This window comes from Bubalus kerabau, chromosome 1 (assembly GCF_029407905.1).
Source record: "Bubalus kerabau isolate K-KA32 ecotype Philippines breed swamp buffalo chromosome 1, PCC_UOA_SB_1v2, whole genome shotgun sequence".
Classification (NCBI taxonomy): domain Eukaryota; kingdom Metazoa; phylum Chordata; class Mammalia; order Artiodactyla; family Bovidae; genus Bubalus; species Bubalus kerabau.
This window is the reverse complement of record NC_073624.1, coordinates 237652591-237664556: the sequence shown is the minus strand read 5'-3', so window position 1 is coordinate 237664556 and position 11966 is coordinate 237652591. Positions and strand designations below refer to the sequence as shown.

Below are 11966 nucleotides of genomic sequence, written 5' to 3'. Positions count from 1 at the left end.
AAAAGCCTCTTGATGAAAGTGAAAGTAGAGAGTGAAAAAGTTGGTTTAAAGCTCAACATTCAGAAAACGAAGATAATGGCATCCAGTCCCATCACTTCATGGGAAATAGATGGGGAAACAGTGGAAACAGTGTCAGACTTTATTTTTCTGGGCTCCAAAATCACTGCAGATGGTGACTGCAGCCATGAAATTAAAAGACGCTTACTCCTTGGAAGGAAAGTCATGACCAACCTAGATAGCATATTCAAAAGCAGAGACATTACTTTGCCAACAAAGGTTCATCTAGTCAAGGCTATGGTTTTTCCAGTGGTCATGTATGGATATGAGAGTTGGATTGTGAATAAAGCTGAGCACTGAAGAATTGATGCTTCTGAGTTGTGGTGTTGGAGAAGACTCTTGAGAGTCCCTTGGACTGCAAGGAGATCCAACCAGTCCATTCTGAAGGAGATCAGCCCTGGGATTTCTTTGGAAGGAATGATGCTAAAGCTGAAACTCCAGTACTTTGGCAACTTCATGCGAAGAGTTGACTCATTGGAAAAGATTCTGATGCTGGGAGGGATTGGGGGCAGGAGGAGAAGGGGACAACAGAGGATGAGATGGCTGGATGGCATCACTGACTCGATGCATGTGAGTTTGAGTGAACTCCAGGAGTTGGTGATGGACAGGGAGGCCTGGCATGCTGTGATTCATGGGGTCACAAAGACTTGGACACGACTGAACGACTGATGTAATTGAGTGTGTATCTGTTAACTGTATACTCCTACTTCATCTCCCACCTTCCCCTTTGGTTTCCTATAATGATTTCATTGATACTGAAAGTGGTGTCATGTTTTCCTTAACTTTCAAAGGTGGGGATTGTGGGTTTGTTTTATCTACTTAAAATGTTGCATTGCTTAGTATGGGATGCTTGATGAATATTTGGTGAAATAAATGGGAATTCCCTGGCACTCCACTGGTTAGGACTCTGAGCTTTGATTGCAGAGGCTGTGGGTTTATATCCCTGGTTGGGGAACTAAGATCCCACAAGCTGAGTGTTGCGAAGAACAACAAAAACATTGGTGAAATAATGTTTGTTGATGAAGAGGAACAGTGGAATAGGGGTAGGTGAACCTGGCTTTCACTTCTGCATTAGTCCCGAGTGACTTCTGTGGGTCCTCTTGTCTATTTCTCTCTGGTCCTCAGTTTATTCACATACATATCAAGAGGATTGGCCCAGGTAGTTAAAGTCCCTTCTTGTATAAACAGTCTCAAAGTTCATATGACTTTTCAGGCCTAAATTCTGACCCTAAATCAAGACCTGTACTAAATTTTTAAAAATAGCCTACCTCAGAAAGAATAAAATTCCTAGAATAAAACTGCCTAAGGGGGTGAAAGAACTGTACTTGGAAAACTACTGAAGATAATATGGATGGAAAATTATACCATGTTCTTGCATTGGAAGAATTAATATTGTTAAAATGATTATTAAAATAATTAATATTGGTAATTATTAAGTATAATATTTATTAATATTATATAAAATTTATATTTTAAAATTTATATAAATACATAAACTCATATATTTTATATATCATATATAATATACATATAATTATATACAATGTACTATATATTATATATCATAAATTTATATTAACAAATTATTATTAATGAAAATATTTTATTAATATTTAACAATAATTAATAATGTTAGAATAATATTGTTAAAATTACCCAAGGCAACTTATTGATTCAATACAATCCCTACCAAAATACCAATAGTATCTTTCAAAAACTAGGAACAATTTTAAAATTTATGTGGAAATACAAAGACCCAAAAGGCCAAAACAATATTGAGAAAGAGAACTGAGGTGGAGAAATCCCACTCCTCAACTTCAGACTATATTACAAAAGCTATGGTAATCAAAATTTGTTCAATAGACACACAGATCAATGGAATAGGATGGAGAATTCAGAATCATATACTTTTGGTCAATTAATCAATGACAAAAGAGGCAAGAATAGACAATGGAGAAAAGACAGTCTTCAAAAAGCAGTACTGGGAAAACTGGACAGTTACAGGTAGAAGAATGACAGCTCAGCTGGTAAAGAATCCACCTGCAATGCGGGAGACCTGGGTTCGATCCCTGAATTGGGAAGATCCCCTAGAGAAGGGAAATTCTACCCACTCCAGTATTCTGGCTTGGAGAATTCCATGGACTGTATAGTCTATGGGGTTGCAAAGAGTCAGACACGACTGAGTGACTTTGAATCACTCACTCATTCAATATCACATACAAAAATGGGTTAAAGACATAAATAGACCAGAAACCATAGAACTGCCAGAGGAAAACATGGGCAGAGCACTCTTCGTATAAAAAGTAGCAGTGTTCTTGTTCAAGAACCATGACCACCTGGAACAGCTCAGTGGTGACTGAGGCAGCAAGACAGTCTACGAGAAGTTCCTGATGCAGCTTCTGCCATCAAGGGCATGCTACGGAAGTTCGTGAATGCCCTCTTCCAAACCATCTTCAGCATGCACTGGGGCTCAGCCCTGCTGCTGGCCATCGAGTACATGTTTGATTTCCTGGACGAGCAGGCCGATCAGCACCAGGTACATGATGCAGATATGCATCACACCTGGAATAAAAACTGCCTGTTCCCATGCTCCTGGTTGAACATGATCAAGAACGGACAGGTCCTATTTAACATCTACAAGAGCAGCAGTGCTCACGCCTGGCTTTCAGTGGTGGCCTAGGCCTTCATGGACTCCTGCTCCACATCTGAGCACAAGCTGGGCAAGGACTTTTCCTCCCGGAAGCTGCTCTACACCAAGGACATCCTTAGCTACAAGAGCTAGGTGGAGATTAACTATGCCTACATCACCAAGATGGCCTGCCATGAGCTACCACACAAATGCATATCTCACATTGGACCCGAGTCAATTCAATAGCACGAGTGTCCTGCATGAGATCTACTCTTACATCACCAAGTACAAGGGCAAGACCCCAACACAGCCCTGGAGAAGGATAAGCAGACCTGGTGGCAGCTGCTTTGGAGCAAGCTGGAGCGAGTAGTACACACCAAACCCCTGAGTAGCTGAGTCATGGGCCTATGACCATCTGACCAGGGGGACTTGAGTGAATTTGGGGCTGGCCCTTATCTAGCAGCCAGAGCTGGGAGATCTGTAGAAGAGGTCTGGTTCCAACTGTGCCAGGTGCCCTGTGCTGGGGGCCATGTGTCCAGTCCTGGTCCCCTTGGCACTAACCTTTCCCTTGGAGCCTGCCAGGGTCCCAGTTCTTAATTGGTGTGGATGAGACGATGCCTGAAGCACCCTCCATGCCCAGAATTGCTTGCTATGGGGTTGGGGAACCCAGGTGTGACCAGGGTCCTTCTTGGGACAATAAGGTGACTTCACTGGTGGCTCAGACGATAAAGTGTCTGTCTAAAACGTGGGAGACCCGGGTTCGATCCCTGGGTTGGAAAGATCCCCTGGAGGAGGAAATGGCAGTCCACTCCAGTACTATTGTCTAGAAAATCCCATGGACAGAGGAGCCTGGTAGGCTACATTCCATGGGGTTGCAAAGATCAGACACGACCGAGTGACTTCACTTCACTTAAGGGCCTGGAGGTGAGGCTGGACCTCCTGAGAGGGGGAGACCAGGTTGCCAAGGCCAGGACTAGGCCCAGCGGCTGGGAGGGTTCAACTGTGCCTGGCTTCCTGGGCAGAGTCTGAGGACGGGGGCCTGGCTGGTAGCCCAGGTGGGGAGAGTGAATGCCCAGGGCTTGGTCATGATGAGCTGAAGTCTGTCTGGGCCATCATCCCCCACCTGCTATGTTTCAGCACCCCTATGCTCACTACTACACACCCACAACCACCATCCTCTAGATTCACCATATGCTGTCCATGGCTGAGGTTGGAGTGACACATCAGTCTCACCCAGAGAGAGGCCCTGGGTCCATCCTATGGAGGGGTTGCAGGATGGCTCCACCCAGGGCCCAAGTGACTTCCTGCTCTGTCCTCAGGGCTGTGCCTCTGGGAGCTATTGGGGCCTGGGGCTCCTGGTCATGAGTGTAAGTTTATCTCATTTATTCCCCCTCACCATGCCCACCATCCCCCACACCCTGCCTCAGGCTGAGCTCTGAGCTCTAGAAGTCCAGGAGTAGTCATGACCACACACCTCCCCACTCCCTGACCCGCCACCAACCTTTCAGAGGCTTCAGTCTGGCTCCCCAACAGCATGTTGGCCCCTTGCAGCAAGGGGACATCTGGGGGCCATTGTTCATTTTTTAGGGGAACAATGGACTCCTGCTTACTTTGTTCAGGCACCTGGCAGTGTTGAGGTCTCAGGTCACACCCAGTGGCCTGGTTGGCAGCAGGATACAGGGACCAGAGGTTCTGGAGTTTGGGCCATGTTGCAGTCAGCCAGCAAGAGAATACATGATGATTTATAAAACCAGTACATTAAAAAAAAAAAAAAAGTAGCTATGTTTTCTTGCATCTGTTCCTTTTAAAGCAAGAGAAATAAAAACAAAAATAAATGGGAATTAATTAAACTTAAAAGCTTTTGCACAACAAAGGAAACCATCACAAAACAAAAAGGCAACATAATGAAAGGTATAAATTATTTGTAAATGATATGACTAATAAAAGGCTAATATCCAAAATATACAAATAGCTCATACAACTCAATGTCAAAAAAACAACCATGTTACAAGATGGACAGAAGACATGAGTAGACATTTTTCCAAAGGGGTCATGCAGATGGCCAACAGGCACATGTTTGACATTGCTTCTCTTCATAGAAATGCAAATTAAAAAGTCAAAACCACAATGAGGTATCACCTCACACCTGTCAGAATGGCTTTCATAAGAAAGAACACAAAACCAAATGTTGGCAAGGATACGGGGAAAAGAGAATCCTTGTAAACTGTTGTTAGGAATTTGATTTAGTGCAGCCTTAGTGGAGAACACTATGGAGGTTTATAAGAAAACTAAGAATGGGACTATGGTATGACTCAGCAATTCACCTCCTGGTTATATATACCCCCCAAAAAAGCAAAAATTCAAAAAGATATATGCACCCCAATATTCATAGCAGCCTTATTTACAATTGCTAAGATATGGAAGCAACTTAATTGTCCATAAACATGAATGGAAAAAAAAGTCACAGTGTGTGTATATACATGCACAATGTTGCCATTTGCAACAGCCTGGGTGGATTTGGAGGGTATAATCCCAAAGAAAGGCAATGCCAAAGAATGCTCAAACTACCACACAATTGCACCCATCTCACACGCTAGTAAAGTAATGCTCAAAATTCTTCAAGTCAGGCATCAGCAATACGTGAACCGTGAACTTCCAGATGTTCCAGCTGGTTTTAGAAAAGGCAGAGGAACCAGAAATCAAATTGCCAACATCCGCTGGATCATGGAAAAAGCAAGAGAGTTCCAGAAAAACATCTATTTCTGCTTTATTAACTATGCCAAAGCCTTTGCCTGTGTGGATCACAATAAAGTGTGGAAAATTCTGAAAGAGATGGGAATACCAGACCACCTGACCTGCCTCTTGTGAAACCTATATGCAGGTCAGGAAGCAAGAGTTAGAACTGGACATGGAACAACAGACTGGTTCCAAATAGGAAAAGGAGTACATCAAGGCTGTATATTGTCACCATGCTTATTGAAGTTCTATGCAGAGTACATCATGAGAAACGCTGGGCTGGAAGAAGCACAAGCTGGAATCAAGCTTGCTGGGAGAAATCTCAATAACCTCAGATATGCAGATGACACCACCTTTATGGCAGAAAGTGAAGAGGAACTAAAAAGCCTCTTGATGAAAGTGAAAGTGGAGAGTGAAAAAGTTGGCTTAAGGCTCAACATTCAGAAAACTAAGATCATGGCATCTGGTCCCATCACTTGATGAGAGATAGATGGGGAAACAGTGGAAACAGTGTCAGACTTTATTTTTTTGGGCTCCAAAATCACTGTAGACAGCAATTGCAGCCATGAAATTAAAAGACACTGACTGCTTGGAAGGAAAGTTGTGATCAACCTAGATAGCATATTCAAAAGCAGAGACATTACTTTGCCAACCAAAGTCCGTCTAGTCAAGGCTATGGTTTTTCCATTGGTCATGTATTTGATGTGAGAGTTGGACTGTGAAGAAAGCCGAGCACCGAAGAATTGATGCTTTTGAACTGTGGTATTGGAGAAGAGTCTTGAGAGTCCCTTGGACTGCAAGGAGATTCAACCAGTCCATTCTAAAGGAGATCAGTCCTGGTATTTCTTTGGAAGGAATGATGCTAAAGCTGAAACTCCAGTACTTTGGCCACCTCATGCGAAGAGTTGACTCATTGGAAAAGACTCTGATGCTGGGAGGGATTGGGGGCAGGAGGAGAAGGGGACGACAGAGGATGAGATGGCTGGATGGCATCACTGACTCGATGGACGTGTGTTTGCGTGAACTCCAGGAGTTGGTGATGGACAGGGAGGTCTGGCATGCTGTGATTCATGGGGTCGCAAAGAGTCGGACACGACTAAGTGACTGAACTGAACTTAACTGAACTGATGCTTAGTGAAATAAGTCAGAGAAAGACAAATACTGTATTATTGAAATCATTTATATGTGGAATCTAAAAGATGAAACAAACTAGTCAATTTAATTGAAGAGGAAGCAGGCTCACAAATATAGAGAACAAGCAAGTGATTACTAGTGGAAGAGGGAATGGGGTAGGAAACACCGGTAGGGGGTTAAAAGACATTAACCCCAACGTATAAAATAAGCTACAAGGATAGACTGCACAACACATATTGTACAACAGCCAATACTTTATAATAGCTGTAAATGGAGCATAACCTTTAAAAATTGTGAATCTCTACATTATACACCTGTAACTTATATAATATTGTACATCCACTCTACTTCAATTAAAAAATAAAAGCAGTCGTACTCTTGCCTGGAAAATCCATGGATGGAGGAGCCTGGTGGGCTGCAGTTCATGGGGTCGCTAAGAGTCGGACATGACTGAATGACTTCACTTTCACTTTTTACTTTCATGCATTGGAGAAGGAAATGGCAACCCACTCCAGTGTTCTTGCCTGGAGAATCCCAGGGACGGGGAAGCCTGGTGGGCTGCCATCTATGGGGTCACACAGAGTTGGATACGACTGAAGCAACTTAGCAGCAGCAGCAGCAGCAAAGAGCAAATTCTATTCCAGCTCACTAAAATCTCCTGGTAATCTATTTAGTGACTCGATCAAATCCAGCAAAAAGACTGGCAGACTAGAGAAGTTTAACTTCTAAAGATACCTGCCAACATTCTCTGGAAAGGTGTGGCAAAGAGATGAGGACTACAATTTCATCTTTATCTATAAAGAGAAAAGAGACAGAATCAGTGACAGACCGCCAGAGAAGCTGGAAAACTACCTCCTAACTCACTTGTATGTACAATTCTCTGTAAAGCATTGTACTTCTTTTTAGCTCAGTAAAGGGATGTATTGTCTCTAAGTCACACAGCTTTTGTTTGTTTTTTTGGTCCCCTTGAATGGCTTGTGGGATTTCCCAATCACAGATCGAATTCAAGTACATCGATGGGTGTACTTACATCCACCTGTAAATACAATTCTGTCTTATGCTGAAGAGAAAACTGGAACATTGCTGCTTGAACTTTCTCAGTAAAATATGAAATCTTAATACAATGATGAATGAACCAATAGAAATTGAGTAATTCATGTAAAATGGATTTGTATCTCTTGAGAGAGAAATCCTCATTTAAATAGAATAATGGACTTACACATTAGAATTGTTTAAGCTTTTCCTGGGTAACATCAGTGAGGGAAAGAGAGAGGAAAAGAAACCTGAGCAGAATTGTGTGGGATCTTTGGAGGAAGGAATACTCACTGAGGCTCACTTGAAAGTTGTGTGGGAAATTCCATGACAGTTCAGTGGTAGGACTCAGAGCTTCCACTGCAGGGGGCATGGATTCAATCTGTGATTGGGAAACTAAAAACCCACAAGGCATGCAAGGGGAACAAACAAACAAAAGCTGTGTAACTTAGAGTCAATACATCCCTTTGGTGAGTCTTTCCTTATCTGTTAGATGGGTGTAATATGTGTATCTCTGTGAACAATTTTGGTCATCAATGTCTGTGGTTTGTAAAGTTTAAATATTTGTAAAATGTAAAGGAGGAGCCTGATATTTGCTTCTGACTTTTGCAGGTTTGATAGTATTCTTGTATGTGTTAGAAAGTTGATCTTGCAAAGATTAGCAAGTACAAATTTTGGCTTGGAGTTTTGTTAGGCTTGGGATAGAAGGAAGGGTGTGGCTATCTTGGGAAGTCTCTTTTGGGCAGATTTTATACTTTCAACTTTGGTCTTAGGAAACGCCTGAATGCTTAGGAAGATAATTGATGGGATTATTTAAATACTGGAGAAGATTTAAAAAATAGCTATCCTCTGATGTGTTTTCTTCCTCATAGTTGGCAATTGCAGATAGCTGGAGAGCATTGGCCTCCTGGGCTTTGCTTTCATGACCCCTTGGTTTCCAGTGGCACCTCAGCACTTCCAAATGGTCATGTTTGAGTCCCTCGTCCATTTGCTCTCGAAGATGTGCTATCCCAGTCATGTCTCAGTAGAATCCCCTAATTGGACAGTGGATTCTGTCCCTCTATTGCTCCATGCATTTTTTTCCTTGCCCAAATCAATTCTTCCACTCAGTCATCTCCAGATCATACAAACATGCTGTTATTTTTATCATCTTTCTCTTAACCCTACTTCCAAACTCCCCCTTCCTTTTATTTTTTGTCACAAAATTCCTTGAAAGAGTTCCCTGACTTCAATTTTTAATTCTCTTTTGATTTTCCCTTTTCTTGTAAACCCTTTTCTTGAGATGTAACATAGATTGGGAAAGTGAACAGTCATTCAACTATTCTTTACTGAAGCTGCTTTTATTAAGGTCATTAATGATCTGCAGGTTGCCCTGTCCTACAGGCAAATCTCATTCCTTGCCTTTGCGGCATTTGATTCATGATCATTGCCTCTTTGTTAATGCATTTGTTTCACTTGGCTGCAGTAGGATCCCATTTACTTTTTACCTTTCCTTCTGCTTCATTGGCTTGTTTCTATGTGTGTGATGGTGCCTCTTCCACCTCCACCATTTGCACAAGGCCCCAGGGCCTAGTCTCTAAGCCAAGAAGATCCCCTGAGCATCAACTCTGGTTCATGGCTTTAAAATCCCACTTCTAGACTGATGTCTCTCAAATAAGTATTTTCAGTCCAGATCCCCTCTCCGGAAGAGTTTTTACTTGGGTGTCTGAGAAATCTCAAACTCGACATGTCTGAAGTCCACAATATTTCCTCCCAAACTGTTACACACAGCTACCCCTGTCTCAGTTGGTGGCCCCTCCAGTCTTTCCAGTTGATCAGGCCACATCGCTTGGAGTCATCTTTAGGCTGTTACTCCACACTCTGCGAGAAGTCCTGCTGGTCCTGTGTTGAAACAACCAGGGCCTGGGCTGCTCTCCCTCCTCTCTTCTGTTAAAGACATATAAGCATATCTCTTGGTTTTATGGAAGGGTTGATTTTTAGCAAGTAGTTCAGGGCACAGCATGTGTGAAGGCCCAGCAACAGGAGGGAGCTTGTGTTTAAGTAGGTCGAGGAAGCTCTTAGACTTGGGCCTCCTCCAACCAAGGCCTTCTTCAGACTGAAGCACCCCCAGATAGAAATATTGCAATAGCTTCCTGACAGGTCCTCATGCTTCTCACCATAGTGGCCCCTGCATTCCTTCTCAAAGGTGAGTCTGATCCTCTCATTCTCTGTGCCTGCACTGGGGCTTCATTTCCTGTGGACATTCATGTTTGCTGCCTGAGCCTTATCCCTCAACTGGGATGTATCTTCAAGGGGTCACAAAGTTGATTCTAGAGTAGCAACTGTCGAATAGCTCAAATTGAAAAAATCCTTTGTGCTGTTTAGAACTGGACATGGAACAACTGACTGGTTCCAAATAGCAAAAGGAGTACGTCATGCTGTATATTGTCACCCTGTTTATTTAACTTATATGCAGAGTACATCATGAGAAATGCTGGACAGGAAGAAACACAAGCTGGAATCAAGATTGCCAGGAGAAATCTCAATAACCTCAGATATGCAGATGACACCACCTTTATGGCAGAAAGTGAAGAGGAACTAAAAACCTCTTGATGAAAGCGAAAGTGGAGAGTGAAAAAGTTGGTTTAAAGCTCAACATTCAGAAAACGAAGATCATGGCATCTGGTCCCATCACTTCATGGGAACTAGATGGGGAAACAGTGGAAACAGTGTCAGACTTTATTTTTCTGGGCTCCAAAATCATTGCAGATGGTGCTGCAGCCATGAAATTAAAAGATGCTTACTCCTTGGAAGGAAAGTTATGACCAACCTAGATAGCATATTCAAAAGCGGAGACATTACTTTGCCAGCAAAGGTTCGTCTAGTCAAGGCTATGTTGTTTCCTGTGGTCATGTATGGACATAAGAACTGGACTGTGAAGAAGGCTGAGTGCTGAAGAATTGATGCTTTTGAACTGAAGTGTTGGAGAAGGCTCTTGAGAGTCCCTTGGATAGCAAGGAGATCCAACCAGTCCATTCTGAAGAAGATCAGCCCTTGGATTTCTTTGGAAGGAATGATGCTAAAGCTGAAACTCTGGTACTTTGGCCACCTCATGCGAAGAGTTGAGTCATTGGAAAAGACTCTGATGCTGGGAGGGATTGAGGGCAGGAGGAGAAGGGGATGACAGAGGATGAGATGGCTGGATGGCATCATTGACTCGATGGACGTGAGTCTGAGTGAACTCCGGGAGTTGGTGATGCACAGGGAAGCCTGGTGTGCTGCGATTCATGGGGTCGCAAAGAGTCGGACACGACTGAACAACTGATCTGATCTGATTGTGCTGTTTGGGAGCCTTGAGGACATAGTGGGTGCTCCCTTTGGAAACAGCTTGTCCAAAAATTCAGTCCTATGAAGTTGTACACTTACTGCACATCACAGAGCCTTGTCCACATTAATTACTGAATGTCGACATCATTTTGCAGAGAAACTAAAGATTCAGGACTATTAATAAATACATTTGGTGCCACATTGTAACCTTTTCTCTAAGAAAGCACATACATTTTAGAAATTATGTTTTTTAATCACTAAGTCTAGTCCAACTCTTTGGGACCCCATGACTTCAGGACACCATGCTTCCCTGTCCTTCACTATTTTCTGGAGTTTGCTAAAATTCATGTCCGTTGAGTTGGTGATGCTATCTAACCATCTCATCCTCTGCTGCCTTCTTCTCCTTTTGTCTTCAATCTTACCCAGCATCAGGATCTTTCCAATGTGTCAGCTCTTCACATCAGATGGAAAAAGTATTGGAGATTCAGCTTCAGCATCAGTCCTTCAATGAATATTCAGGGTCAATTTCCTTTAGGTTTGACTGGTTTGATCTTCCTGCAGTCTGGGGGACTCTCCAGATTCTTCTCCAGCACCAAAATTTGAAAGCATCAGTTCTTCAGTGTTCAGCCTTCTTTATGGTCCAACTCTTACATGACTATTGGGAAAACCACAGCTTTGACTATGTGGACTTTTGCCAGCAAAGGGATGTCTCTGCTTTTTAATACACTGTCTAGGTTGATCATAGCTTTTCTTCCAAAGAGCAAGTGTCTTTTAATTTCATGGCTGCAGTCACCGTCCACAATGATTTTGGTACTCAAGAAAAGAAAATCTATCACTGCTTCCACTTTGCCCCCTTCTATTTGCCATAAAGTGATGGGACTGGATGCCATGATCTTCAGTTCAGTCTCTCAGTTGTGTCCAACTCTTTGCAACCTCATGGACTGCATCACACCAGGCTTCCCTGTCCATCACCAACTCTCAAGGCTTGGTCAAATGCATGTCCATTGAGTCTGTGATGCCATCCAACCATCTCATCCTCTTTTGTCCCCTTCTCCTCCAGTCCTCAATCTTT

The 11966-nt window shown here is 42.9% G+C and overlaps 1 protein-coding gene and 1 pseudogene across 2 annotated transcripts in view; both read left to right on the top strand.

Annotated features, from left to right (window-relative positions):
* The first annotated feature begins 1066 nt into the window (after window positions 1-1066).
* On the top strand, window positions 1067-3056 carry LOC129631474 (plexin-A1-like; annotated as a pseudogene).
* A 4262-nt stretch (window positions 3057-7318) lies between these two features.
* The window catches only part of LOC129636686 (hepatitis A virus cellular receptor 1-like), a 37215-nt gene continuing 32567 nt past the window's right edge, over window positions 7319-11966 (top strand). For both annotated transcript variants that reach the window (XM_055560273.1, XM_055560281.1), the window contains exon 1: window positions 7319-7422. The gene's annotated coding sequence lies outside the window, so the exon portion shown is untranslated. The remainder of the gene's footprint in view (window positions 7423-11966) is intronic.